Here is a 12,080-nt window from a genome sequence, read left to right as displayed (position 1 = left end):
TCTCCCCTCCTGCTTCCCCTCCCCCCCTTTCCCTTCCTCTTCCTCTTCCTTTTTCCTTTTTCTCCTCTCCTCCTCCTCTCCTCCTCCTCTCCTCTGCTCTCCTCTCCTCTTCTTTTCTTTTCTTTTGCTACTGTCTGGCTCTGCTCTATTGCCCAGTCTGGAGTTCAGTGCATGGCTTACTGCAGTTTCAGCCTTGTGGGTTCAAGTGATCCTCCCATCTCAGCCCATGGAGTAGCTTGGACTACAAGCATGGACCACCCCACCCAGCTATATTTTTTTTTTAAGAGATGGGGTCTCACTATGTTGCCCAGGCTGGTCTTGAACTCCTGGGCTCAAGTGATCCTCCCATCTTGGCCTCCCAATGTGTTTGGATTACAGGCCTGAGCCACTGCGCCTGCCCCAGTTTGACTTCTTGATTTCTGCTTCTCATTTATTCTTTCTAATTTACAAGGCCAACTGTCATATTAGTGAATTTGAAAGCACTATTTTATTTCTAAACTACGTTTTAAAAAGTTTATTTATTTTTTTGCCTTTATGCTCTGTTGGATTTGAAGAAGATTATTTTAAAACACAAAATACACTTGACCAGTTGGCTGCTGAGAAGAAGTTGTTTATCGTTTGGTTATTTGTGAGCCAAGCATAGCTTCCAGCATTATGGTAACCATCCAAAAGCTTAAAGGATGAGATGAGATAGTTCTTTAGCATCACAAGTCCTCCGTGACAGACCTGTAGCTCTCTTTAATTTTCTGCGGCATTAGTTTCAAGGGAGATCCAGCTGAGAGTAGACTTTAAACTATTCTGCTGCAACGTTTGTATTTCCTATTAGCAGTCTCTATATCTATAAATTTTACCCTTCTATTTTGCATATTAAAATATCTTAATTTGAATACAGCACATTTTTGGACTTTCAGTTATGGTTATAATTATTTCTACAATAGGCAGGGCTCACTGAGTTATTGATAACCTCGTCTCATCTATTTCTATGCTACATTAGGAATACAGTCTGCCTTCATATGCTTTAAATATTTTGTGTTCAAAGTGATAAAATCCTAAGGTGTTACTGATAAAATTTTGGAGCCTGGATGTGATATTTTTAGAGTTCACAAACTACTACAGGATGCAATATTTTTAGAGTTCACAAACTACTGTGGGAGTATAAATCCCAAATAAAGTCAGAAGCCTTCTTGTGTGCCCTCAAAGTTGCATATATCACAGAGAGAAATGAATATGTTATACCCGATTGTCTTGACTTAGGGGAGAGGACCAGGAAGTATCATTGGTTAAATTATATGGAACAAAATTTTGTGTAGTCTATATACATTGAAAAATATTTTAATCTCATTTGATCTCATTTCATCTTTTTATTTATTTTTTTTCTTGAGATGGAGTCTCACTCTGTTGCCCTGGCTGGAATGCAATGGCGTGATCTCAGCTCACTGCAACGTCTGCCTCCCGGGTTCAAGCGATACTCTTGCCTCAGCCTCCCCAGTAGCTGGGATTACAGGCGCTTACTACCACGCCTGGCTAAGTTTTTGTATTTTTAGTAGAGACAGGGTTTCACTGTGTTGGCCAGGCTGATCTTGACCTCCTGACCTCAGATGATCTGTCCGCCTTGGTCTCCCAAAGTGCTGGGATTATAGGCATCAGCCACCGTGCCTGGCTTCATCTTTTTAAGCTAGTTTCTATTTTTAACTTTTTATAATTTAGCTTATAAACCTACCTATTTTCAGTTGTGAAGTTAGATCTAGTCCCTTCAAGTCCTGTTATTAACAAGTAGAGTATCAGATGGATTGCTGCGACTGGAGCACCTGTTTGCATTCTGAGGGCTCTGGCTTTGAGCATCCTTTCTTTTAATTTTGCATATATTCCTGCTACTGTTATCATCTGGGCTGCCTTTGGAGAAATGTGTTCCAGTCAACATTTCTCGAAATTTGGAAGTAGAAATGGTTTCCATTTATTTTACCTATAAGCCATATCTGTTTTTGTGGTTTTAATATTTCCAGTAATGATAACCAAGTTGTTTTTGAATACTTGCTATTCCTAGGCATTATGCCATGCTTGGTATGTTACATGTTATATATAATTTAATTATACCTATGCCAGAAGTATAGGCACTGTTGCTGTACCCATTTTATTGGTGAGCAAGTAGAGCCCTAGAGAGTTTAAATAACTCACCTAATAATTCAACCAGCTGTTAAATGATAAAGTTATGATATAAATGTGCTGAGTTCTTGTGGCTGGATACTTGCACTTTTGTTTTTACTTTTTATTGGGGCATCTTGTTGCAATGGCTGTTTTATTTGCACTTTATGTTTTTTTGTGGGGGGAGGGGAGAGTAAGATTTCAATAGACATTACTCAAATTCCCTGAATCACATTTTCTAAAATTGTAGTTTTTAGCCATAAATGGAGGACAGAAATAGTTTCCTTGAATATTAATATCCTGTTTATAGAACATGCTTTTTCTGCTAATGAAATTGTAGAGAGGAACTCAGGTCTTTAGAAGTTTGTGCCATCCATTTCTTTACTCTCAGTGCTTCCCATGTGGCAATGTAATTCTTCACAAAAGTCATTACTGTATGAGAAACAATATGTAGGATAAGATTATGATAAATGAAAGTAAACACTTTCTACATTAAGAAAAAAAGTATCTGTGGAGATAGTGTACCTGAGGAGGCACTTTCACAATTAAAGGGAAAGCTAAGGTAGACTGTACCTATGGACTTTCACGGAAATTACCCATTCTTCGGTTCATCCATCCAGTCCATTGGAGTTTGGATTGTGGGCTGAAAAGTGGAAGGAAGTGGTAATTATCTTACATTGTCAGGCTAGTTATATGTGATGTAAATCTCTTCATTTTCAAATTGTAGTAACTTATTTAAATATATATGTGTATATATATATTCGTTTTTAAATTCAGTTGAAAAATATTTAGATAAATATAAAATATTTATGATGCACATTTAAATAATGTATAAGACTGTAGGTATTTTGGAATTAGGCAACCGCTATAAGTATTTTACTATCTCTCTCCCTCTCTCTAGCATCTGTTCCCTTTTTTTTGTATTGTGCATAGTACTCTTGATGCAAAATGCTATTGTTACTTATAATTTTAGTTTTGGAGTGTACATATTTAGAGTTGAGCATTTTTGAAAGAAAATGAAATGTTGGGTATTTCTTGCCTTCAAAGTTAAGCACTTTCTAAAATGTTTTTAAATTGTTTCAGATATAAATTTGTTTTTCAGAGCAGCTTTAGTCAAATGTTGCTCCTCATGTTTAGTGTAGTGTAAGAAAGTGAGTCAAGAACTTCAAAATTTAATTGGACCTGAAATATTTATTTATTGTTTCACACACTCACCCTTCTTGTTTTAAGGAGTATAGGTCAAAAATGGTGGTCCCATATTCTCCATTCCTGCCCACTGCTGATAGTGGAATGCTGGTGGTTCTAGGGGCATTCCGGGACCATGCTGGCCCTTATGAAATACTGTGCAGGAAAGCAAGTGGAGGCTGTGGTTAGTGCAGCTTTCCTTTAGGCTCCATCCTTCAGTTCCTCAGAGTCCAAGAGTGGACAACATTTTTGTAATTTTTTATAAATGTTAAACTCCCCCCATCTATCTCCTTCTCACCTCTTTCTGCATGTTTTCTTAGGATAAAGAAGATAATCTAAGTAATACCTGGAAAGAAATTTTCTTTTTTTTTTGAGACAGGATCTCTCTCTGTTGCCCAGACTGGATTGCAGTCGTCCAGCTGCTGCTCACTACAGTCTCAAGCTCCTGGAATTAATCAGATCTTTGTATTGTAAAACAATTTTAGGCTGGGCACAGTGCCTCACACCTATAATCTCAGCACTTTGGGAGGCCAAGATGGGAGGATTTCTTGAGGCCAGGAGCTTGAGACCAGATTATGAGCAACATAGTAAGATTCAGTCTCTACAAAAAATAAAAAAAATTAGCCATGTGTGGTGATGTGTGCCTGTAGTCTCAGCTACTCGGAAGGCTGAGGTGGGTGGATCACTTGAGCTGGGCAGGTTGAGGCTTCAGTGAGCTATGATTGTGCCTCTGCACTCCAGCCTGGGTGACAGAGGGAGGCCCTGTCTCCCACAAAATAATAAAGAAAACTTAAAACAAAATTAAAATATTATTTTAAGAATGAAATGAGACAATTTTAAAGCCAACATTTTATGTATGATCATTCTTAACACTGTATAGTATTTCTTAGTGAACCAACCATCTCTGTGAAAATATAATTTGTGATCAAAGATTATATCATCGTTTTGAATTCAAGAAATGCCTTCCCATGTGATGGGATCCTTGTGTAGCAGTGACTACATACCAGAAATTATTGTCATTACACGCCTAAACTATGGTTCCATGTTAGATTAAGAATGAGAAGTTGGAAATTTTATTACTCATGATTGAGTGGAGGCTAGGCTGGTGGTGCACACCTGTCATTCCAGCTACTTGGGAGGCTGAGGCATGAGAATCACTTGAGCCCGGGAGGTGGAGGTTGCAGTTAGCCAAGATGGTGCCATTGCTCTCCAGCTTGGATGACAGAGTGAGACCCTGTCTCAAAAAAAGATAAAGGAAATTGAGTGAGTAGAATTTGGGCATTGAGGTGGGTAGGTGTAACCATGAGAATAGGTTGCCATCCTCATCTCCACAATTTATTTGTTACCATTTCTGCAAATCCCTGTTTCTTCTTTCAATCAGTAAGAGGTTAACCTGGCTGTTGTCTCTAGCTTGTTCCTTTCAGCTTTAAAATGCTGTATCCAGAATTTTTCATGGCTTCCTTCTCTGTCAAAGTGGATTAGGAACAGCTGAGAAAATTGGTTCAAACAAGCACCGTGGATGTGCTTGAGTTTTGCTAATCTTTCTCTTCTCCTTGGATTCCCTGGTTGGCTCTCTGGACAGATCCGGTGGCTTCAGAGAAATCTGTGCCCCTTTTAGTTTGATCAGACCTGCGTCTCCAGGAGAGATTTTTGAGCAATCCTTTTTCATATTGGATCCCTTTATGTTCATAGTCTGATACAGATCCATACTCCTGCGATTATTTTTCTTGTTTGATTTATAAAGATCGTTAACAAGATACTGGCCAGTTATAGGTTATGACTTAAAACTTAAATGTCATGCTTCTGATTTTGCCAGTGTATCAACTTGAAGGGTTTGCTGCCGTGACAGGAATTGTATTTGGAAACTTAATTGTAATTTTCAGATTCTTTCTAATATAGACATTTTTCTATATTAGAATTCCACCACGAAAATTTTTTGGCATATTCAGCATTCTTGAGTTTCTCACCAAATTAAATGAATTTTATTATCTAGAAGATACTGAGTATGTATCAGAATGACTGGAAAAGGCATTATCAAATGTGGAGAGTGATATAGTTCATTTTTCAGGTCAGAATGAGTTTTAAGAACTATGGATAATACCTTTAACATTTCAAAGGAAAAATCTTAGTAAAAATTTGATGTGTGTGTTAGGATATTTTATTTTGTATATTATTAATTTGTTGGATAGTTAATTTGCTTGGATAGATTATTTTAAAATTGTTTTACTTATTCCTGTTCAAAACTTTAACTCAGTTGAAAATTGGCTGGGCACGGTGGCTCACGCCTGTAATCCCAGCACTTTGGGAGGCCGAGGCAAGCGGATCACCTGAGGTCAGAAGTTCGAGACCAGTCTGCTGAACAGGGCGAAAAAGCCTGTCTCTACTAAAAATACAAAAAATTAGCCAGGCGTGATGGCGGGCGCCTGTATTCCCATATACTTGGGAGGCTGAGGCAGGAGAATTGCTTGAACCCTGGAGACGGAGATTGTGGTGAGCCGAGATTGAGCCACTGCACTCCAGTCTGGGCCACAAGAGTAAAACTTCGTCTCAAAAAAAAAAAAAAAAAGAATAAAAAGAAAGTTGACATTTAAAAATGAAATATTACTTAAGAAATTTGAGCTAAATTGGTGCTACAGTATGTCTTTTGGCATTCAAAATCTCTGGATTCTGACCAGTGTTTCTGGTTGCAGGCTCCACCATAGTTTAGCAAACTATTTATTATCACTAATGATCCCAATGTGGTTGTTTTGACAACAAATGTATGGATGTTCGAGTTTCCTCTTTGTCTTGCCATAGTTCTGTTATAACAGCTTTATAAACACATACTCTTTCCTTTGTCTTTTCCACACCTCTCATTAATAGTTATTAAGAATGTGGGGGAAACAAGTTACAAAAAGGAAAAGTAAGATGTACACATGTACCAGTGCTGATTTATGTGCTGGATACTGGCTTAGGAATTACAGATAATATAGGAACAGATTGCTTGGCATCAGTTCTACAACATTAGGCATTACATGTAGGAAGTTGCTTTGCATGGATTTCAAATATTGCTTTTTAGTTAGTTCATTATACTTAGGAATAGACGTGCACCTAGGGTAAATGATAACGAATACTGTGTTTGGAATAAAAGCCTAGATTTCCTTATTTAAAGAAGAGTCTTAATAGGCATTTAGTTTATTTAAACTAATAGCAACTGCCAAATTTTCTGCCTTCATTTACAAGTTGGTGATTAAACCTGCTTTTTGTGTGTGTGAGTCATTTTATTTCACCCTTATCTGTCTCTCTTTTTTTTCTATTTTTATTTAGTTTTTAGAAGATGAATGAATGAAGGTCAGAAAGTACAGATCATATTTATAGATCACCTTCTGGTTGTTATCTTCTCACTTTAGCTATGGCATTGCTTCCAAGGTCATACTCTGGTGTATCCATAAGGAGGTACAAAAGATAAACTCCTGCCACAAAGGCAGTAAGGAGTCTGCTACATTAAATCAGTAATATGATTGCTGAGAATTTTAGCAAGCGTCTTGTAATTAAAATTATTCTGGCCGGGCGCGGTGCCTCACGCCTGTAATCCCAGCACTTTGGGAGGCCGAGGCGGGTGGATCACGAGGTCAGGAGATCGAGACCATCCTGGCTAACATGGTGAAACCCCGTCTCTACTAAAAATACAAAAAATTAGCCGGACGTGGTGGCGGGCGCCTGTAGTCCCAGCTACTCAGGAGGTTGAGGCAGGAGAATGGCATAAACCCAGGAAGCGGAGTTTGCGGTGAGCCGAGATTGCGCCACTGCACTCCAGCCTCTGCAGCAGAGCGAGACTCCATCTCAAAAAAAATTATAAGCCATTATTATTAATTTTACTTCAGTCTCCTAATTTTAGATTAAATATCCTGAAAATAGTTCCCTTCGTTTTTTGTGTATCGTTTCCTGGAGAAATAATTAAGTAGAACATTGAATTTTCTTTTACCGTAATTACAGTGTTGAAAAATGTGAAATGTAAAATCTTAACATCTCATGGGCTATTTGAAACCATATGATACATGGAGGTTCTGAATGAAATGTATATGCATTGAGTATTTTGTATTTCAAAATATGGTATGATTTCTCATAATTCTTTAAAAAATTGAAATTTTTGCACTGAAGTGAAGTGGAAACATACTTGGGTTTCCTATGCCAACATAGAAATGTTTATTACTTCTGTAATGTTCATGAAACCCCAGTTCTGACTTCTGCAACATAGGGATATAGTCTTGCCAAGAAATCTGACCATCAGCTAAATAGCTGTTTCTGGGAGATAAAGCCTTGGAGTTGCAGCTTAGTATGCTGGGAATGAGCTTCTATCTCAAGGCATTGGGTGGGTTCTACATGATTTTACTGAATTGTAATAAGCTTGGGGAGGGCTGAGGTGGGAGAAGACACTTACTTTCCCTACCCTGAAAGAGATTTTCTCCATAGCCAGGATACCACTACCAGGGAGCAGCAAATTAATATGCATTTCCCAGCCGGAGTGGCTTTTTGACACCTGATGCTGTGGCGGTACATTTAGATGATAAGGAAAATCCCTGATCACAGCAGGAACATCTGTTTTTTTCTGGCAAGAAGGAAAATTTCCCACCTAGCACAAAGCTGAGCAGCTATTTGGGGCAGCCTCGTAAGTGGAGGATTAAAGTTATAATTTAAAAAAGGGAGAATAATTTCTTATGGCATTTTTCTTGTATAATCTTTTAGATAAAGTAATAATTCTAACAAATTTATGACATTAGTAAGTTTTATAATCATTAGAATTGTGTATATTTGATTTAAAATTTTTGGTTTATAGTTATAATTTGATTCATAAGTGAGTGTATATAGTCTTGAATAGACTAGTTACGACTGCCATATTTTAACAATTATTTACACTAAAGCAAACATTTTCAAATTGAAAATAGAGTGCATGATGTATATTTCAATGGACAGTGGTATCTAGTATAAATTGTGTTGTAGAAAATATTTAATACATTGTATGCTGCGATGTTTATCATAAATACAGACACACAGCTTTACAGGCCTACAGTCCTTGTATGCACTTGATACACATTGTATGCAGTAGATGGTGAACTAGATTTGTGGCCAGATTTCAGGACTGGGAGGAAGAAACATGACTGAAACGCTAGTAGGATCTGCATGATGCTGTCAGAAATATAACAAGTATGTTGATAGGAATTAATAGTGTATTTTAAAAATTCTTCAATTGATTGATAATTCAAGATTGCTGTAAATAACTGCAGTTTTCATACATTATACATAAGTCAATATATGGATTCATTATTGATTTTACATGAATTAGGATAATTGCTTTGTTATGCGAGTGAACGCCAGTTTTAGTTTTATTATCCATGAACTCAAAGTTGATTCCACAATTATAAAATTGTGGAATTCTTCAAATGTAGTGGAAAATTGCAGACCTTGCTATCTTCAGCCGTTCTGTCTCTTAATCTGATTATTGTGTGTTGCTGTGCTGCAGGTACTGCATGTCATAATTGACTTACATGGAGAAACAGTGTACTATTTTTTCTATGCGATTGGAAATAATCACATTTGCCAGAGACATCATATGCTGTAGGTGTGACATGAAATTGAAATAGACATATAACAGTGGTATACATCTTTTAGTATAAATCTAAAAATACAATCATTACATTTCGCCGAAAATACATTTTACTAAAGTTTATCTTAATACCTCTTCGAAGTATTCCCTAAACAATTTTTAAAACAACTTATCAAAATATTCTTTTAAAATTCCAGGATTCTGAAACCATGTGAAATAGGCAACATAAAAAATATTCATGAAAAAGTCACCCAGGTTGGTGTAAGCCACTGTGCTAAGTGCTTGTGTTTAAAGGTGAATGATGATTTTCCCAGGCTTTCCTGTAAGAGTAGAAATAGCAGTTTTTAAAGTTAACTAAATTATAAGTTAGAACCATAATTAAAGTAAAGTTAGAACAGAGTGGTAACAGAAAGCATGGCATGATTAGTTCTATTGAGAATCAGGAACTACTTGCTAGAAAGTAGCATTTGAACTGGGCTTTGGAGAATGTTCAGTATTTCTATAGGAGAAATGATATTGGAAGTCCAGGTCTCAAAGAAAGCAAGAATGAAGGTGAAGAAATTTGTGTGGCACAGCAAGCACCATTGTCTGAAATTCCCTCTGGTCTACCTACAGTGTTTGCTGGAGGTTTGATGTGACCCAACATACGTTTTAGGAAACTCCTCTGCCAGAAAGTGGTGCAGAACATTTTTAGAGAGGCTGCGACTAGAGCCTGTGTCCAGTTAGAAGGCCACTGTTAAAATGTCAGGTCAGAGACAAGCTGATCCTGAACTAGGTTTATGGCCGAGGACCAAAATCAGCAAAAATGTTGGATCAATAAGACCTAGAAGCTGTGGAGATCAAAGATGGAGGAAAGAGAGTAAAACTAATTCTAAATATTTTAGGGAATGGTGTCTGAGCAAAATAGGGAGCTCAGTTTCGAGGTGTCTTTGGGACCTCTTGTTGGAAACTGAGATCATGAATTCAGTAAACAGTTTCGTTTTCGTGACTTATGCCTGAAAGTTGTCAGGGTGGGATGTGGTGAAATTGTGCAGTTTTTGAGCTTGTCCAGAGAGGTAATACTCAGCAGTTCATAGAGCTAACAAGACCATTTACGGGAAGAGGAAAAGTGGCATAGATTCAGGAAGGAGCAGGGGAGTGGGTACCAGTAGCATACTGGATTCCAGACACCAAAAGGTGACAATTGTGTGGAGCCTGATCTCTTCATTTCAAAAGTAGACTCGTTTTCTTTTCAAGTGGTATTTTGTCACTATGCAAATATCCAGTTATCTATCAACTCTTAAAATGGTTTTAGTATGGTTATCTTTGCCTGAATTAATTATTTCATTAGGAATTGAAAATGGTCATGTTTCTAATTCTGTTATTAGTTCTATTTCTATTATTTGGCATTCTTCTGAAAAGACAAGTTTCCCCTCATCAACTGGTACTGTTGATGTCTCTGAAATACAGTTCCTACTGAAAAGAGAGGGTAGATTTTAAAAAATACTTTTGGTTTAATTATTCATTTTCTAAGTAAGCAGTTGGTGTAATAATCACCTCAAATGGTGGGAAATGAGTATGAAAGCCTGGTCCCTAGTCAATGATAGCCTCAATTTTTATTTTTGACATAAAAATTATACTTGCATTTCAGTGTACTTTAAATCCTCCTTCTCTTTGTAGACACATAAGGTTCTGTCACTAATAAATAAGGTTCTGTCGTTAGTAAGTTTACCCTTTATGACTTACCTGAATTTCTATGATTTATAAAAAATTCTTATCAGAATAAGCTTATATCTATGGACTATCATATGAAACAGTATTTCCTTTCCTTTTTTCTGAAGCTTAAGTTTTAAGGAGAGACTTAGTATCTTGAGATACGGTGAACTTTAGTTTCTAGTTTGCTTCCTTAGTTAGTTTTTTGTCCATGTCTTCTCCTTGCCATTTCTATTAAAAAACAAACAAACAAACAAACAAAAAACTTGCTGCTAAAGTTCCATCTCGCTACTGAGTTTTTAAAGATTTTATTTCTTGCAGGTTAATTCTTAAAGTTTATAAAGTTTCATGTCCAAAGTTTATGTTGGTAAATGTTTATCAATTTTTTTTTGTTTGAACATATGTCCCAATATTGACATAAACCCAAGACTATGAATTCATTTTTAAGTTTTATTCCCTGATGGAACTCATGAAGGAAGAGCAAATAGTATCCTGATCTATAACTAAGTTATACACACTGCAAACCTATTCTATTGCACTTTTTTGTTTGTGTTTGTATTGAGTGTTCATATAGTTTAGCACATGAAGAGTAAGTATCAATCCCACATGTAATACTTGTAGCCAGATTACTCTTAACAGTGTTACTAAGGACAATATGTTAGTACTTCTAACTTGGTGTACTGAGTTAAGTGGATCCAACTAACGGTAATATTTTACTTTGTTCTTGTAGGAGATGATTTAGATTTAGTCACTGAACTAAAAAGTATGACTCTCCTAGTTTATCCTAGGTTTCTCATTTCTTTTTAGAACATTGAAATGAAGTTTTACAGCTCATAAGCCAAAGGAAGTTACTATAATTTTTTATTTGAAAGAAATATCAAGTAGCATTTGGTTGTTCTGGGGAGTATTAAAAACTTAGTTGATAAATATTTATTTATGTAAAGACATCACTTGTCATATTCATGTCACAGTGAACAATTATGTATCTATTATGTAACAAATAATTGTGAAAGGCCAGTTTTTCCCCCTGATACTTGAATTAATGCTGACTACTAACTTGTGAAGTAGGTAATAGAAACAACCTGGATAATCTAAATCTCTTATCCAAAAATCACAAAACCATAAGGCTTTGAAGAAAGGGCAAATTTATTAGTCTTCCTTATTTTTAGCATTTCTGATGAATTAAGATGGTACCTCATAATTTAGTTATGAGACTGGAAAGAAGAGAATATGCTCCAGTTGAGAAAGAGTGAAAGTCTCATATAGAAGTTCACTTTTCGGTGCACGTACTTGGTTTAGGTGATTGATTTGGGTAGGAGTGCAAAGTGTAGTGTTGTGTCTGTTGTGTACCGTGTGTGCCCTTCCTGCTGTAATTATTAGACTTGCCTGTCCTCGGCACATGGTTATAATTCCAAGGTCTAATCTGGGTGGAATGTTCTCAATCAGCTATTTTGTATAGGATTGGAAAGATGTTTTA

The 12,080-nt window shown here is 36.6% G+C and overlaps 1 protein-coding gene across 1 annotated transcript in view; it reads left to right on the top strand.

The window, feature by feature from the left end:
* LOC105540231 (partitioning defective 3 homolog) overlaps window positions 1-12,080 on the top strand; it is a gene marked incomplete at its 3' end in the record, with an annotated part of 96,984 nt that overhangs the window by 7,267 nt on the left and 77,637 nt on the right. The gene's annotated exons all lie outside the window — the stretch shown is intronic.

The sequence above is a fragment of the Mandrillus leucophaeus genome, unplaced genomic scaffold (genome assembly GCF_000951045.1).
Source record: "Mandrillus leucophaeus isolate KB7577 unplaced genomic scaffold, Mleu.le_1.0 Scaffold2167, whole genome shotgun sequence".
NCBI classification, from domain to species: domain Eukaryota; kingdom Metazoa; phylum Chordata; class Mammalia; order Primates; family Cercopithecidae; genus Mandrillus; species Mandrillus leucophaeus.
Note: the sequence above shows the minus strand (reverse complement) of the source record. Positions and strands in the feature narration are given on the sequence as shown.